We start from the raw sequence: 17,341 nt of genomic DNA, 5'->3' as shown, positions 1-17,341 counted from the left end.
TGCACTCGTATTTGTGCGCAATGTTGTGTGGCGCTACACAATTTCTGGTACGAATTGGAGCACGGGTACTCTTCGGGGCTCATTTTCATCAGAACCATAACGTTAATGGAAGGTAAGGCTTTTACTCCTTCCATCTACGTCACGGCTCATTTTCAAGCATTTGTATGGTGTAGAGGAGGGGTGGAAACCAACTTGTGTTTCCACCACTTCTCTTTCTCTCTGCCACACAAATGCTGCAGCATTTGTGCCGGCATGAATTTTCAAATGCTGGAGATACCTTTGGGGTTTGCCAGCATTATGCACCAGCATATTTTCTTTTGAGAAGGTGGTTTTCATCGGGACGTGTGGAGACGCGGGAAGGTAGGCCATGTGTTGTTGGCGGTGTGTTTCGGTGGGTGGCCAGAGCGAAATGTCTGAGAATTGTCTTAATTTCTAGCCAATTTCAGAGACATTTCCCTCTGTCCACTCACGGAAACACGTCGCCAACAACAGATGTCATACCTTCCAGCTTTCCCACAAGTTTCCTGACGAAAACGGTACCTCACATGTGTGGGTGCACCTACCAAGGTGCAAAAGGAGAAGGGTAACCCACTGGTAACCCTAAGTTTTCGGCACAGCATATTTTCTTCATTTGGGCAACCTACAGATTTGGGCCTAGGGTGTTGAAGCCAGCAAAGAAAACAGGGAACACCATGCATTTCCGAAAAGAGTACACCCGTGGGAATGCACAGAGGTCTGACTTCCGCCAAACGGCCCAGAATTTATTACCCAGAGCCCCAGACAAAGTGAACATTGTGTTTTTTCCCCACCAAATATCACACCTTGTCGGGGATGGTGGCTAATAAAAACTGGGGCAATTTGTGCAAGGCAGACCTCTGTGGATTCCCACGGGTGTCCACTTTTCGGAAATGCATGGGGTTCTCTGTTTTCCTTGCTGGCTTCGACACCCTAGGCCCAAATCTGTAGGTTGCCCACATGAACAAAATGTGCTGTGCCGAAATGGCTTGGGGTTACCAGTGGGTTACCCTTTTCCTTTTGGGGCCCCGTTAGGTGCACCCACACATGTGAGGTACCGTTTTCATCGGGACACGTGTGGGGACAGGGGACAGTAGGCCATGTGTTGTTGGCGACGTATTTCGGTGGGTGAGCCGAGTGAAATGTGCGGAAAATGTGTTTTTTCGACACATTTCAGACTTTGCAGGGGTTTCTGGTTAATAAATTCTGGGCCGATTTGCGCAAGTCAGACCTCTGCGGATTCCCACGGGTGTCCTCTTTTCGGAAATGCATGGAGTTCCCTGTTTTCCTAGGTGGCTTGGACACCCTAGGCCCAAATCTGTAGGGTGTGCGCATAAGCAGAATTCCTGAAATGATGCTGTGCCGAAAGACTTGGGGTTACCCGTGTTTTAGGCTTTCCCCTTGGCGCCCAGGTAGGTGCACCCACACAGGTGAGGTACCGTTTTCATCGGGACACGTGTGGGAACACGGAAAGGTATGACATTTGTTGTGTTTGTGTGGTTTTCATAACGTTTTGACCCATTTGCTGGTGCCCTTTGTCACACAACCCTTTCATTTACCAAATGTGCCCTACATGTAGTCGCTGCTTTAGGTACCATACACTTTTGTAACCTGCACAAGTCACCTACCCTTGAAAAGGCCTGCCTGTGCTCTTTCAAAAAATGTATGCTTGCCGTTCCTCACCACATTGGTTTTCCTGATTTACACATGCTAAGTACGTCTGTTCAGGCCGTAAGCATAAAACTTCTGTGTACCATGGCTCAGTGTTTGGCTTGTGGTGTTGCTTGTTTTGTGAAACACTACAAAGAATGTGTGCATTCCTAACTGGAAGAGTCGGGGAATGTAGCGGAGCATTGTTTTTCTCAAAATTCATAGAAGTCATTGCCGTACCAAGCCAAGCATGTCCACCACATACCTTTTTTTCAGTCATTTTCCCACTTTTTCCCCAATCTATGGCATTTTCCCCTACCTAGTTGTTGCCCGACCTGCGCAAATCACCCCTTCCTAAATTTGGAATTGTGTCTGCTTTTCAGAAATGTATGCCTTTTTGTCCTCCAATTCGGCTTTCCTACCCTTTTCTTCCATTCCGTCCATGCATGTCCTATTGGCAAAAATTACCAAAATCGCCTATCTCTCACAAAACGGTTGATAACCACATCAAAATAGTTATTTTTGGTTTCCACTCAACCTGTTCTTGAAAGCCAGGAAATTGGGGAATTCGGCACAGCAAACCATTTGTTCCTAGCTCTTACAAGGAAAAAACACAGGCTTCTTTGTACATCATTTTAGTGGCATTTTTTGAAAAAACACAACATTTTGCCCTTTTTGGTTATTTTCTCTTACCCCTCCCCCTACAGCAACCTAGGATTCCTGTGTGGCGTTACGACCGCCTACATGTGGGAAAAAAGGGGCCAAATTTGGCCAAGAAATCTCATATAGCAAAAAAGTTACAAGGCATTGAATGGCCACATACCGAAATCACCAAAAAAGGCCTTGGCACTGGGTGGAAATACCCATGGCACTTAAAGGGTTAAACAAGGCAGTACAAAATGGTGGTGTATGCACAATTGGAAGCACACCTAAATTCGATTTTTCCAAAAGCACTAAAAAGCAGTACAAAATAGCGGTGGAGTCACAGTTGAAGCACACCAGAGAACAGAAGAGTTAAAGTCACAAGTTATTCATTTTCGAATTCATTCATTGAAGTAGGGTATTAAGAGGGCCGCAGCAGTCAATATGATGCACATCAATATGCATGATGGTGTTGAGAGTTAGTTAGGGGGTTAAATAAAGGGCAAGTAGGAGAAGGAGCAGACAGTAATTTGAGCAGATAAAGTGTGCAATGAAGGAGGGTGACCATCAGGGCAGTTTCTAGCCAACTTGTTGCCCAGGGCGAAACATCAGAATGCACCCTTCCGCCCCCCACTGGCACACGTCACTCCCAATCAACACCTCTGTCATGTGACATAAACCCTCCCCAATATGAATAAATAATTGCTATATAAATGAAGCTGGGTTCATTACACTGTAAGTACTTTACATAAGAATTCTAATGTGGAAACACAACTGTTTCTGCCCAAGTAAATGTTTTTTCTGTCACCTGTTCTTAGGAAAGGTCTTTCCTAAATGCAGTTTCAAACTGTTCGTACTGGCACATTGTGGTTGAAAAGAATACAGGGGTCTGAGGGCTTACTGACCTGGCCCTGTGTTGCAGATTTTCTGTTTGTACCACCTCACTTCTGTTTCGCAAGGGGCAATGCTAGACTAACCATATGAATTATTTTCTGATAGAAGGGTATCATTCCAAGATGGACAGTCTGGTACACTCTTATTGTACTCTTTCAAAATACCTCTCTGAGAGTGGGAAAGGGGAGAAATATCACCAATGAGTATTCATGTATGCTTTACATTAAATCACAGAGCATTTTAGGACTATAAACGTGATCAGAGATCTATACATTTGATAAACAAGTCTGTGATAAAAGGATTGTATGTGTGAATCTCTACATTCATAACTGATGCATGACTTGATGCTCACATTACGGTTCACAATACACACCCTAACATTAAAATGTTTGTATCCATGAGCAATACATGCTCATTTGGACAGCTTACGTTTTTGGATGTGAGCATAAAATGGCTGCAACATCAGCCACACAAATGGGGTACAAGGGCTCCTTTGCTTCTTGTTTCTAAAGAATTTTAGAGGAGGAAGGGCTGGGACTTGGTGTGGGCATGCCCAATCCTAATACAGAAACATATTTAGGGAATTATCTCTACAGATATGGCAGGATACCGCACAAGATTACCCAATAAACAATTCACAGAAAGGCTACACAGAAAGGATTGTACCTCTTTCAAACTTTAGCCTGACCAGTAATAAGTTGATGAAGCGTTTTAAACAAAACCAGCTTCTAATGCCCAGTAAAGGGTACACAGTTCCTCAGCCACTACCGCCTCACTATTACACAGGCCTCAGAGGTTATTTCAGCAAATAAGAGCAGGGCCATGCTTTATCTAACAGAGCTGGAATTAGCATCTCTTATTAGCCGGTCCGATAGCACAGCAAGATGAGCGCTCGCTTTGACATCTGTGTAGAGCCTGCTGACGCATGTTCGAATCCTGGCAGATCCAAAGTCAGCCTTTCATCGTTCCGAGGTCAATAAATGAGCACCACACACTGTGGGTAATAATAAGCAGCGGTCAGATTCCTGAGGATTTGCAACGCTATATAAATGCTAAATTATTATTATTCTCCAGCATTGGATCTTTCATAGATTCAGATGCTTGAATATTCCCCGTCGTCAGACTGGGAATCCTCAGTGATAAATTTAATAATAAATATTTTTTTTTTATTTTTATTTTTTTTTTTATTTTAAATATATATACATTGCTACCTAGCAGTGCATGTACATAGCCCATTATGGCCTATGAGCCATTTCATTGTGTAGTCTCTCCACCTCACTTTGGTCCTTTATGGCTCCAGCCAATGAGGTGGCAGGGCTTAAGCTCTGCCCCCGGCAGCCATCTTCAGATTTTTCACCGCAGTCTAACAGACACAGGGAATCCTCAAGCTCTCTGAGCTTTTTTCAAATTCTTTCTACTTTTGTGTGGAATATATTTGGTAAATATATTCCATTTTGTTCCCCTTCTTAGGGGCTTTGTTTCCAATTAACCTTAGAGGCAAAACTTGTTGTTTTCCTCTCAAAATCGTCGACTGAACTTCTCTTCAGAAATGGAGGCACCTCAGGCTGTCAGGAAGCCTTCCCTGTTCAGGGACTGCACGAGGTGCAAGAAGAAATTGGTTTACAACAAAGACCCCCACGAGCATTGCATTTATTGTCTGTACCCACATGACATTAAAAAATGCGAGATTTGTAGAACCTTTTCCACCAAGACCCTTCATGACAGGCATAGAAGACTCCTTTCATACTTGGAATCCAGGGATCAATCTTCGGACGATAAGTCTGTCAGAACATCTCCTGTCCAATCCAGCACTCCATCTGAGAGGCAAACTTCAAAGAGAAGGGCCTCTTCAGTGGAAAGGAGTTCCTCTCCCAAGTTCAAAAAGAGGAAGCTGAAACTGATACCCTTTCTGCCTCCAGTTGACTTATCAAGCCAGAAAAAGTCAGCAAAATCTGCCTCCAGAGGTAAGGAGCAGTTTGCAAAAAACGGGGGGGGGGCAGTCGTCGGCGGGAAAACCGTCCACGAATGAAGGGAAAGGTAAAGGCCCGTCATCGGCCATACCGTTGACGAAACCATCAACGACGACGACCACACTTAAGACATCGTCGACAATAAGATCATCGTCATCGGACATGTCGACCGCGAAGCATTCGTCGACGAGCAAGAAACACCACTCGTCCACGAAGCATTCATCCATGACACAGTCGTCCATGGAACACATTCCACATTCGTCAACGAAGCTCTCGTCGACGGAGAAATCTCCTGCGTCCACGGCGAAGCCCTCGTCGACGGGAAAATCTCAGTCATCGATGGGAAAATCTCAGTCGGCGACGAAGCCCTCGTCGACGGGAAAATCTCAGTCGGCGACGAAATCTCATACGGGAGGCTTGTCGACGAAGATAGCATCGTCCATAACACCTTCAGCGGCACCACAAATTTCGGCAGTTACGGAGGAATTGCTGCCTTCCACATTTGAAACACCTGTCATTGAAAACAATGTCATTGAGAAGAATACTGAGACTGAACCACTGGTACAGCAATTTTCACCTTTGGGGCACATGGCAGAACTTCCGGATGTAATTCTTCAGGAAGAATTCTCTGATGAGGAAGTGGTGGAAGAGTCCACCGGTCCCTTACCGAAACAATACAGCCCTCCTTGGCAACCGTCCACGGGAGAATCCGAATATCCTCATGACCCGATACTCATGTTATCCGTGCAGAGGATTGTAGAAGAATTTTACAAACGGCAAAGGGAGAAGCGAATCCCGATTGATCCCGTAGAATCAGGAATTATTCCTAGAGAGTCATCTCCGATTCCTGGCGCATCTGGTTGTTCTACTCACAGGAGTAGACCGCGAAAACGGATGAGATCACCGGAACCTGCTCGAAGACCGAGGAGCAGCACCCACAGTGCTTCACCTACAAGAGTCCCGTCACCACAGTCATCACACAGACCGCGATCTCCGGATGTAGACCCTACTATGGTACCGTCCACCATCTCGGTATCAGACTGGCAGGAGGATCCTTTTAGAGAATTCTCGGAACCAGAAGAAGGAGAAATAACACAGGAGCCAGACGCATCCAGTGAGTGGGATGACTACGTAGTCGAGAAGCCCAGGAGGAGAGACTCGCCGGGCAAGGCCTCACCGCCGGATGATCTCGTCTCTTTCCACACTATTATCGGTAAAGCCGCAGAATTGTTTAAAATTCAGGTTTCTTCTGAGGAAAAGAAATCAGTGATCTGTGAGCACAGGGACAAACGAAGGAGGACAGTGACCACAATTCCCCTCCTCGATACCATCTGGGATTCCGGATCCAAGATCCTATCCACGCCCTTATCGACTCCGGCGCTGGTGTCCAGGCCAGAAAAGAAATACAAAGCTCTGGATTCGGCACCGCTTTGTTTGAGAGGTCATACGAAACCAGACTCGGTTATTACAGTGGCGGCCAGAAAGAAACTCGCCAACCCCTCCTCACCGTTGTCGGCACCACCGGATAAGGACGGACGTAAACTGGATGCCATGGGCAGGAAAGTATCATCTTCTGCATCGCTTACTATCAGAGCGGGCAATGCGCTGGCCATGACCGCTAGGTTCGATCGCGAGCTCTGGCTCCGCATGTCTAAATTGGCGGAGCAATTACCACCAGAGCTCCAGGAGGAGGCAAAATCGATAATCGCGGATGGTGAAGCTACATCGGATCACATGATCGACGCAGCGGTTGATGTGGCCGAATCAGGCTTCCGGCAGATGGCGCACGGCACAGTGCTCAGAAGGCAGGCCTGTATGAAGGCTACTAACTTTAGACCTGAAGTCCAGGCGCAGATATTAGACATGCCGTTTGATGGACAAGATCTCTTTGGAAAGAAGATAGACGACCATTTGAAGGGAATCAAGACAGACACGGACACAGCCAGAGCCATCAGTTCTTTAAAGGACAAAATTAAGGACCATAGGTCTTTTCGTCCCTTTAGAGGCTCATCTTCCAAGTTCAGAGGATACGGTCGTTCCTCGTATGGTCAAAAAGCACAAGGCGGCACGTACCAAGACAATAAATATCAGTCATCCAACAGATACGCCCATAGAGGCAGACGTGGCTCCGCCCAAGGGAAATCACAAGGCAAGCAAAACTGACGACCAATCTTTTCCCCCTCCTCACCACACCCCGGTGGGGGGAAGGGTGAGCCAGTTATTCCAGAGCTGGCAATCAATTACATCGGACAAATGGGTGTTGCAGGTGATCCGAAAGGGTCACACCTTAGAATTTCTGGACCAACCTCCTTCCCTGCCTCCAACATCTCGCAGAGTGCATATGCTAAGACAGGTCATATCCGAATTGCAAAAACTGCTCCAGAAAGCAGCAGTAGAACCAGTACCCTATTGTCAGAGGGGAAAAGGTTTCTACTCCCGTTTCTTTCTCGTCAGAAAGAAAAACGGTCAATGGAGACCCATCTTGGACCTGAGGGCACTCAACAAATTTATCAAGCGCATAACATTCAAGATGGTAGCTTTACAAGGGGTGCTACCTTGGTTAAACAAGCACGACTTCTTAGCCACTTTAGACTTGGAGGACGCATACTTCCATATGCCGATCCATCCAGCGCACAGGCAGTTCCTCAGGTTCACGGTGGGAGAGCTTCACTTTCAGTTTCAAGTGCTCCCGTTCGGACTAAAATCGGCTCCGAGAGTTTTCACAAAATGCTTGGCGCCGGTAGCGGCAAGTCTCAGGAGGGCAGGAACGGACGTTTTTCCATACCTGGACGATTGGCTGATAAAGGCAAGCTCCGCTGCAAAGGCTCGCTCGGCAGTTTCGAGGACTGTCAACCTCCTAAAAGAGTTAGGTTTCTCCATAAACCAGACGAAGTCCTGCCCCGTTCCCAACAAGGTAGCTCTCTTCCTGGGAGCCGAACTCGATACCAGCATTCCCAGAGTGAGGCCATCGTCAGAAAGAATAGCAGCAATTCTACGCTTAACTTCGAACTTCCTACAGAAAGAGACAACATCCGTACGCTCTTACAAATCCCTATTGGGCATGATGTCATCATGCATATTCCTCATACCGAACTGCAGGCTTTGCATGAGACCGATTCAGGAAGCTCTGGACCACCAATGGAAACAAGCTTCAGGATGCTGGGAAGACATTGTCCAGATTCCATCAGCGTTGCACAAGGCCCTTCGATGGTGGAATGTTCCGAGGAATCTTCTGCAGGGGATGCCGTTTCAAGCACCGACATCGACCCTTCTGCTGAGGACGGACGCTTCCTTATCAGGCTGGGGCGCTCATCTTGCGGACCTCCAAACCAAGGGCTCTTGGTCGACACAAGAGTCCCAGCTCCACATCAACGTGTTAGAGCTCAGGGCCATAAGGTTGGCACTGAAAGCTTTCCTACCGGTGATAGCTGGTCAAGTCCTTACAGTCCAGACAGACAACACAACCTCCATGCACTATACAAACAAGCAGGGAGGCACGAGGTCACAGATCCTGTCGCAAGAAGCCCAACAGCTATGGGCATGGGCCTTGCACTACGGAGTGCAGATCAGAGCAGAGCATCTTCCGGGAGTGGACAATGTCCTAGCGGACAGATTAAGCAGAGACTACGCAGCGTCCCACGAGTGGGAGCTGGACGAAAAAGAAACCCAACGGATTTTTGCCTTATGGGGCCATCCGCAGATCGACCTTTTTGCCACCAGGAACAACAAAAAATGCAAGAGATTTGCTTCAAGATACCCGGAGCACCAATCACTGGGAGACGCGTTCTCAGTGAATTGGTCGGGGAAGTTCCTCTATGCCTTTCCACCCATTCCCCTCATGTCGAGGGTACTTCGCAGGGTAAAAGAACAGAATTGTTCTTTGATTCTAATCGCACCGGATTGGGCACGGCAAGTCTGGTACCCGACTCTGAAGCACCTATCCTGTCAACCCCCGATTCGTCTCAAGACACATCAATATCTACTGACACAACAGAACCGCAAGGTCCTCCACCACGACCCGAGGAGCCTGTCTCTCAAAGCATGGTTCCTGAGCAGCGCAAACTGATGCACCTAAAGTTACCATCAGAATGCTGGGATATCATCAGGGCCGCTAGAGCCCCGTCCACACAAGTCACCTACACCAGGAAATGGACCAGGTTTCCAAATGGTGCGAGACCTCTGCAATCGATCCCCTCACGGCCTCGGTTGATCAGATTCTGCCCTACTTGTTACACCTGGCTAAGTCAGGGCTCTCACTGTCATCTATCAAGGTCCATCTGTCAGCCATTGCGGCTTACACAGTAACCGCGGAGACGCAAACCTTACTTTCCTTACCAGCGGTTAAAATCTTCCTGAAAGGACTGATGCGTACTTATCCGCCTACACCTACACCAGTTCCGGGCTGGAGCCTCAACACCGTCTTAACAGCCCTCATGCAACCTCCCTTCGAACCTATACACAGATGCGAAATGAAATTCTTGTCCTGGAAGACATCTTTCCTGATAGCCATCACATCAGCCAGAAGGATCAGTGAGTTACAAGCTTTGTCTTCTGAACCCCCGTTTACTTTGTTCCAGAAGGACCGCGTCATCTTAAGGCCTCACCCGAAGTTCCTCCCCAAGGTACTTTCGGAGATGTCGTTCACTGAGCGCATTGTGTTACCAACCTTCTTCCAGAATCACGCTTCTGAAGCGGAAAGAACTTTACATTCTCTAGACGTTGCTAGAGTGTTGGAAGTTTTACTTGCAAAGAACCAAGGAGTTCCGCTCCTCAAACCGGCTATTCATTTCTTTCTCTGGGCGTACCAAGGGTCAGCATATATCTAAACAAAGTCTGGCACGCTGGGTATCGTCCTGCATCACCCACTGCCATCAATTGAAAGGCGACCCTTTAACTAGACCGCCGTCTGCGCACTCCACCAGAGGAAGGGCGGCGTCAACAGCATTCCACGCAGGGGTGGCCTTGAAGGACATATGCAGAGCCGCCACGTGGAGCACTCTGCATACCTTCGCGAAACACTACTGCCTGACTGAAGACACCAACAAAGAAGCTGCAGTTGGACAGGCAGTGCTCCGCCATCTTTTTGTATAAGGTAGGACCAGCCTCCTTTCCCACCTTTCCCGAAGTAGATAACCGTTGTGTTGCTGCATGGTAAAGGTTTGATCAGAAATATGTTTTTCTGTATTTATGCATATATGTATATAATGGTGGCATGTTTTAACTGCTTGGTATTCTCAAGCATCTGAATCTATGAAAGATCCAATGCTGGAGAAGTCTTAGTTACTTACCTGTAACTGTATTTCTCCAGCATTCGTATCTTTCATAGATTCACATGCGCCCGCCCGCCTCCCCTGAGAGGCTGCTCCTATGCTCAGCATCCATCATACTGTAATCTATACGGTTCAAAATCTGAAGATGGCTGCCGGGGGCGGAGCTTAAGCCCTGCCACCTCATTGGCTGGGGCCATAAAGGACCAAAGTGAGGTGGAGAGACTACACAATGAAATGGCTCATAGGCCATAATGGGCTATGTACATGCACTGCTAGGTAGCAATGTATATATATTTAAAAAAAAAAAAAAAGAAAAATGTATTATTAAATTTATCACCGAGGATTCCCAGTCTGACGACGGGGAATATTCAAGCATCTGAATCTATGAAAGATACCAATGCTGGAGAAATACAGTTACAGGTAAGTAACTAAGACTTATTATTAGTGCTGGCCTGCAGCTAGTGAAAATCATGATGTGGCAGTGTAGAAAGGCAGTTTGGCCTAGTGGATTTACAATTTGAGGCAACTTCTTTGATTGCTTTATGTGTTTAAGTGTGGGCACAGTATGGCATGCTCGTCAGAGTCACATACACAACACATCCCAGTGTGCTCTTGTATGGACATTGGGCACATCAGACAAAAACAGGTATATGTGATGTTACATGAGGGAGCACCACATAGACACCATTAACCAACAGGGCGGTGACTTGTGCAACGCACAAATAATTGCTGCACATATATCACTGCAATGATTTGTCATGGATTACTGTCTGCACGTTGACACACAAAGACCTCTATTTCCTAATCAAGGAGCCAAGTGACATTGAGTTGCCATTGGGTGTGCTCACTAGGCAGTGGCTGGCTTGTTCAGACAATTAAAAGACCTTTGCTGCTGAGCCGATGCATTTAGTCCATGTCCCTTAAGCAAGAAAATTAGAATTAACCTTCCGAGGGATGCACCATATGTAACTAAAAAAGTTTATATGTATATATATATATATAAAAATAATCAGGATGGGGAGATCCAAAACAGAGACACAGAGGTGCTAGGCGTGTGTGTTTATTCTATAATCACACAGGAAGAGGTAAGTATCTGTACAATTTATTTTACATTACTTCCGATAAGCACGAAAGGTGGTATAGAGAAGACGGACAGGGTTGGTTATGCAGTGGTGACACAGGTGGGTGCAAACCTCTGGAGTGTAGAGGTCAGCATTACATTGAGATGCATATTGCCTCGTATATCGAGGGGGTATAAGGACCCGCTGTTGAACATAAACACAAAGAGCACACAATAATCTTGAAAGTGAACAGGTACAAGTAGTGATGCTGTTGTGATGAGTAGTTCGACACAGGGAGTGACACAGGGTGTGTTTCGGCCAAAGAAAGTGGCTTTGGAAGTAGCCGTCTTTATGCTGGCCTTCGTCAGGAAAAGGGCACCAGTAGTGGTGCTGTCCGTGGTGTCTGTGGGTGAAACAAAGCTATTAGGATCTCGGGTAGTTGTTCAATAAGTACTCAAAGTATTAAATACGGGCCAAATTAATGCCCAAAAGATACCCCATACGGAGTATCTTAAAAAACAGCTTACCTGCCGCCGGAGGGGAGCAGGTGGGTGCTGTCGGGTGAGCCGCGAAGAGTGCAGGCGGACCGGTGCTGGGTGTGGCACCAGGTGGAGGGCTGTGATTGCCTACGAGCCTACGTGGTCATGAGTATCACGAAGCAGGAGTGGGGCATAACTCGACCCAAGTCTGGAATGAAAATTAAAAGGTATAGGTAACCTGAGGGAGTAAAGTGTTCCAGGCAACCAGGGCTATCCCGCGTGAGAGTAGGGGGACTTACTGTAGTCTGGGTGGTACGCTGCCGTGCTGGACGTAGACTGGTGGGAGCCGGATGAGTCGGACACCAAGGTGCCGTGGTTGATTGTATAAATGGCCGCCCGTGGCTAGAGACAAACGAATGGGATCCCGCGGTCCAAGAGCGGCAGTCTGCTTGGGCCAATCAAACGGCAGTGCGCCGTGTTCCAATGGAAAGGCGGTACTACGTGTGTGGTGTTGGGTAATGTAGTCCGATACGGGCAGAAGGGACTTCTGTTAAAGGGAGCTCGCACGATAAGGCGGGCAGGTCACATGGAGGCCGACCAAGTGGATGGATAGTTTTCGCTGCCCACTGTGGGTGATTCAATACAAAGGGTTCTGGTGTGTAATAATCAACAAATCATCATAAGGTGAAAAAACAACGATGTCTCGAGTGTGCACAGAGAAGATGGTGACAGTGCACAAAGCATTTACACGGTAGAAAAACATAGGTGTCTAATGTACATATTAAGATCAATCTAGTGGAGTAGACACTGGTACGTTACCAGAGAGAGGATGTTGGTGACTCATAGCTGGTGGCAATTTATGTTCTAAAAATGTTTCCATTCAACGGTTATATTGAGGCCGTCTTGGACGGAGTTCAATTTGTGGACCCATCTTTGCTCGAGTCTGGTAAGGGCAATGTTGATGTCGCCTCCTCGTCTCTGAGGCTGAAGTTGTTGAATCACGGTCCAAGTGAATTGTTCATGGGTATGTTTTTTCTGGCTGAAGTGTTCGACCAGAGGTTTGTCCTCTACTTTGTTTTTGATGCAGGATCTGTGTTCGTTGATCCTTAGTTTGACTGGTCTAATGGTTTTGCCGACGTAGATCAGGTCACAGGGACACTTGATAGCGTAGATCACGTGTTTGCTTTCGCAGTTGGTGTGGCTGTTCTGTTTCCATATTAGGTTCTTATGGATGAACGTTTTGCTGTTCGTGGTGAAGCGGCAGGCGACGCAATGTCCACAGCTAAAGTGCCCCACCACTGGTGGGAGATTCCACAGCGTGGTGACTGGTTTGGTAGGTTCTAGGAAGGTGTGGACCAGGGAGTCTCTAAGGTTTCTGTTTTTCTTGAAGGCGAACAGTGGTTTCTTCGCCAGGGTTCCTTCATTTTTTACCAGATGCCAGTGTTTCTTGATGGTATTTTTGATGAGGTTACTGACTGGGTTGTACGTAGTGACGCAGACAGTTCTATCATTAGAGTGTCTTTCTTTGGTAGTTAGGCAGAGGGAGCGGTCGGTGTTGGCCGCTCTTTTCTTGGCCGTCTTAATGGACTTCCTGGGATATCCCCTCTCTCCAAGACGTGTTTGCAGTTGTTGTGCATGGTAGTTGAATTTTTCTTTGTCAGAACAATTTCTCCGGATGCGTAGAAACTGACCGTAGGGGAGATTGTATTTTAAACCTTGTGGATGGTAACTGGTGAAGTGGAGAAGGGTGTTCCTGTCGGTAGGTTTTCTGAAGAGTTCCGTCTTCAGCGCATCTCCGGACCGATAGATGTGTAGGTCGAGATGTGTAGGTGCTCACCCGACAGCACCCACCTGCTCCCCTCCGGCGGCAGGTAAGCTGTTTTTTAAGATACTCCGTATGGGGTATCTTTTGGGCATTAATTTGGCCCGTATTTAATACTTTGAGTACTTATTGAACAACTACCCGAGATCCTAATAGCTTTGTTTCACCCACAGACACCACGGACAGCACCACTACTGGTGCCCTTTTCCTGACGAAGGCCAGCATAAAGACGGCTACTTCCAAAGCCACTTTCTTTGGCCGAAACACACCCTGTGTCACTCCCTGTGTCGAACTACTCATCACAACAGCATCACTACTTGTACCTGTTCACTTTCAAGATTATTGTGTGCTCTTTGTGTTTATGTTTTACAGCGGGTCCTTATACCCCCTCGATATACGAGGCAATATGCATCTCAATGTAATGCTGACCTCTACACTCCAGAGGTTTGCACCCACCTGTGTCACCACTGCATAACCAACCCTGTCCGTCTTCTCTATACCACCTTTCGTGCTTATCGGAAGTAATGTAAAATAAATTGTACAGATACTTACCTCTTCCTGTGTGATTATAGAATAAACACACACGCCTAGCACCTCTGTGTCTCTGTTTTGGATCTCCCCATCCTGATTATTTTTGTTTATTATACGTATACCCACCTGGGTAAATCGGGACCTAGCCAGGTGCCCTTAAGATTTAAATATATTGAGCGCAACCCGTGGTTGAAGGGCTACTCATCAAACATAGGAGCAGTCATTCTGACATCCTCCTATCTCCAACAAACATGGACAAAGTCAATATTGTGTCTTACACCGATGAATATTTTCGAAAATTACTGGGCACAACCACCACTCTAGGCTCTGAAGGCGGACCCATCGCCCAAGGCGCCAACAGAGATGAATTAGATACCATTTTACAGAAAAAGAAAAAACTCGTAAGAACAGAGATGCATGGTACCTTCATGCTAGAATACCTAAAAGCGGGAATCATTCCCGAAGGTCTACAAGTAAAGAACATCCCCAGGGTGTTCACTGACAATCCGAAATTCAAAGTGAACTTTAGCGGCGTGGGCAACAAATGTAGCCGCGACTGGATAATCCTTATAATCGACACGGCCCAGGAAGAATGTAAAAAACAGGGAGAAGCCCTTGCGACCCTTGAAAAGACATTCACAGATGACAGAACCATCAGTGACGCACAACAAAAACTACAAAAATTAGAAGAAGAAGTGATTAAATTCAACCAACTAACAGTGGAACGCAAGGTACAGAAATTCAGGAAAGATCTTAACAACTACGCAGAGGAGAAAACCTATCCCTACCTCAAAGAAACATACTACGAGGAACTCCAGCAACAACAGAAAACTAACTACAATAGACGGAACCGGGTAGTCAACTTTTCAGGTAGCTCGGGTTCTTCAGGCGGGAGCACCCCAGGCTCCCCCGGTATCAACGGCAATCAAAATCAACCACCACAACATCCGTTTTTTCAGAGAGGGGGCCAACGGGGCCGCCCGAGAAGGCGCACTCAACAAACCGGACAATACATGAGGACACGCCAGTGGTACTCGAACCAGCCCTAGAGACTATTCCCATCTTCAACTTGTCCTCCAGGCCATTAGCTCAAGCTGAACAGTCGCTCCTCGAGAGGGGCCTTTCCTTTGTTCCAGCTACCAAAGCAGACCCCTTTAACACGGAAGCAGAACTTAGAAGGTTTTTCCGGACCCTCAGGTTGAAATATTTTTTCGAGATACACGTACCCCATAAACAAGATTCCATCAACCAGAGACCAGAGAGGAGTAAAGACAATATCACGGGCTTCAAACCCAAATCCACCTTTTCACCACCCCCACACACGATCCCTTGTGAATTTGAGACGTTTGAGAAAATCGTCATGAAAACAATCACCGACGGGATAAAACAAAAAAACTTCTCTCAAGACAACCTGCTACCAACGGAGCGACAGTCCTTGAAGGACCTCCACCTGGATAACACTATCACTATAAAACCAGCAGACAAAGGAGGCGGCATTGTGATCATGAACACCAGAGACTATAATCAGGAATGCTTGCGACTCCTCAGCGACAGAACCTCATACAAAATGCTCAACAGGGACCCCACACCACGGCTGCAAGAAGAGATCGTCAACCTTACGAAGCATGCCGAAGATCAGGGGTGGATCTGTCAAGAAGAAAGAATTTTTCTCAACAAAACCCACCCGAGGACTCCGGCCTTCTATATTCTACCCAAAATTCACAAGCACCCCACCAAACCACCGGGCAGACCCATTGTCTCCGCCTGTGGTTCATTGCTGGAACCTCTCTCTTTATACACAGACTTTTTTATGAAGCCTTTCGTAGGTAAGATGGCTTCTTACCTAAAAGACAGCACTGAAACCATCAAGATTTTGGACTCCATACATTTGACCGCCCAGTCCATTTTGGTCACCATGGACGTTGAGGCATTGTATACCTCCATCCCACAAACTGAGGGCCTACAAGCTCTGGCAACTTGCCTTGAAAAACGAGCGAACACCTCAACCATACCAACTAACTTCTTGGTGGAGTGCATCCGGATCGCCATGGGTGAGAATTTCTTTCTATTCGGACATCAAATGTACCAGCAAATAAAAGGAGTGAGTATGGGCGCCACTTTTGCCCCGGACGTCGCCAATCTTTACATGGCTCAATACGAAGAAGATCATGTCTACTCTGACAACAATCCGCACAGACCTAACATCAAGGTCTGGCGTCGATACATCGATGACATTTTACTCATTTGGGAAGGAAGCTCTGAGGAATTACTTGCTTTCCACCAATGGCTTAATGCACGGAACGATTACATCAAGTTCACCATTGAATGGGACCACCAAGAGATCAACTTTCTCGACCTACACATCTATCGGTCCGGAGATGCGCTGAAGACGGAACTCTTCAGAAAACCTACCGACAGGAACACCCTTCTCCACTTCACCAGTTACCATCCACAAGGTTTAAAATACAATCTCCCCTACGGTCAGTTTCTACGCATCCGGAGAAATTGTTCTGACAAAGAAAAATTCAACTACCATGCACAACAACTGCAAACACGTCTTGGAGAGAGGGGATATCCCAGGAAGTCCATTAAGACGGCCAAGAAAAGAGCGGCCAACACCGACCGCTCCCTCTGCCTAACTACCAAAGAAAGACACTCTAATGATAGAACTGTCTGCGTCACTACGTACAACCCAGTCAGTAACCTCATCAAAAATACCATCAAGAAACACTGGCATCTGGTAAAAAATGAAGGAACCCTGGCGAAGAAACCACTGTTCGCCTTCAAGAAAAACAGAAACCTTAGAGACTCCCTGGTCCACACCTTCCTAGAACCTACCAAACCAGTCACCACGCTGTGGAATCTCCCACCAGTGGTGGGGCACTTTAGCTGTGGACATTGCGTCGCCTGCCGCTTCACCACGAACAGCAAAACGTTCATCCATAAGAACCTAATATGGAAACAGAACAGCCACACCAACTGCGAAAGCAAACACGTGATCTACGCT

At 47.0% G+C, this 17,341-nt stretch overlaps 1 protein-coding gene across 1 annotated transcript in view; it reads left to right on the top strand.

The window, feature by feature from the left end:
* DNAH8 (dynein axonemal heavy chain 8) overlaps window positions 1-17,341 on the top strand; it is an 8,835,797-nt gene that overhangs the window by 7,815,962 nt on the left and 1,002,494 nt on the right. The gene's annotated exons all lie outside the window — the stretch shown is intronic.

The sequence above is a fragment of the Ambystoma mexicanum genome, chromosome 4q (genome assembly GCF_040938575.1).
Source record: "Ambystoma mexicanum isolate Mex_15411 chromosome 4q, UKY_AmexF1_1, whole genome shotgun sequence".
In the NCBI taxonomy this organism is placed as follows: Eukaryota; Metazoa; Chordata; class Amphibia; order Caudata; family Ambystomatidae; genus Ambystoma; species Ambystoma mexicanum.
This window is presented reverse-complemented; position numbering and strand designations above follow the sequence as displayed.